A 1,470-nucleotide genomic window follows, 5' to 3' on the forward strand; every position below is an offset into this window, starting at 1 on the left:
GCAGACGAAACCGACATGAGCGCTTAAGGGTATTGCACCCCCGGCGCCCAGACCCTGGAAATTGAGTCTGCCCCCAAAGCCCACCCGCGTCCTCCTTGGCGCTCCCGGAGTACATGGTCGTAGATGGGCCATCGGTCGCTAATGCCAAACTGCGTCCCAGGGGTGCGTCCCCTCTGACCAACGGCAGACCCATCCCTCTCGCCAATCCGCGGATCCCCGCCAGGTCCCGAACAGGGCTCGTCCTTTAGCGTTTCAAATGCGCCCTCCCCGCCATACGAGGGGTTGAGGACCGTAGCCTTCCCTTACGAGAGGCACCAGGGGTGCGCCTGCTCGAGGGCCCGGCCGTGGGCGTAACGCTTGGGCCGCCCGGGGGAGTCGGTAGACCATGGGAGACCAACACTCGCACACGAACGTTGCCCGTGCTTTTGTGGAAGAGAGCTTCTTGCGAGGTTGTCGCTGCGGTGGCGCCCGGACAAACCCTATCCCTAAAACTTCTGGGGAATTGGCGTCTAAGCCTGCACCCTGCACGGTATCCCTGCACCCACGAAGGGGGCCGTGGAAGGCTTGGGGTCGCGCCGGCGAAACCGACCGGATGCCCGGGGTACTGAACCCCCGGGGTCCCACCCTGGAAATTGAGCCGTCCGACCCCGCCACGTCTTCCTAGTGCTCTCCTTGGCTCCCCCGCCTGTGGGCATCGTTAGGGGCTGCGGTCATCAGCGCCGGCTAAGCTTCGGCAACACGGCCGACCCACCCCTTCGGCGCCTGGGGGTGCCTGGTCCCAGTCCGGGCCGTTCCGTAGGGGCGGCTATCCCTTACATGAGGGACTCGGTGCGTCCGCTCGGGCTGCGGGGCTCCGGCTCCGACAGCCGGGGAGCTGGTTTTGACCGCGGGCCTCCACGGGAACCGGCAGGGACCGGACTAGGCGTCAAGCCGAAAATAACCCCGGCACCCTCTGCTTCCAAAGCGAGGGGACCTTTGGCCGAGCGGGGGCACCGGAAGCCGAACCGACCCCAACCCCTCTTCCTACCCCAGGGCTGGGCTGACCAATCCCCTGATCGGGTCTAAAATGGAAGAAGGGGATTCGAGGGAAGGGGCTGGCGGAAGGCAGTTGCCCGACGGAGTAGGCGAAGGCCAGGCCGTTTCCGAGTCCCGAGCAGAGGAGGGCGAACTCGGCTCTTCATCGACCGACGGCGAGGCGAGGGCGGTGGCTGCCGCGGGGAAGACTCCATTGCTCGTCAGCGCGCTAGGAGCGGGGCCGACTGGCTGCTCGGGGTATGGCATCCCCGGGGGCCCACCCTGGAAATCTTCGCTCCTCAGCCGCTGCAGGTTATAAGGTCCCGCCGCGCGTAAGCGCTCAACTCTCCGACCCACGGATGTCGAGCCCATGGTGAGCCGGCCGTTTCGTACGGGGAAAAGGGGTCCTCTGGCCCCACATCGATCGAGGGGGTTTAGATCCGCGGAGGCACGCAC

The sequence above is a fragment of the Engystomops pustulosus genome, unplaced genomic scaffold, assembly GCF_040894005.1.
Source record: "Engystomops pustulosus unplaced genomic scaffold, aEngPut4.maternal MAT_SCAFFOLD_487, whole genome shotgun sequence".
Taxonomy (NCBI): Eukaryota; Metazoa; Chordata; class Amphibia; order Anura; family Leptodactylidae; genus Engystomops; species Engystomops pustulosus.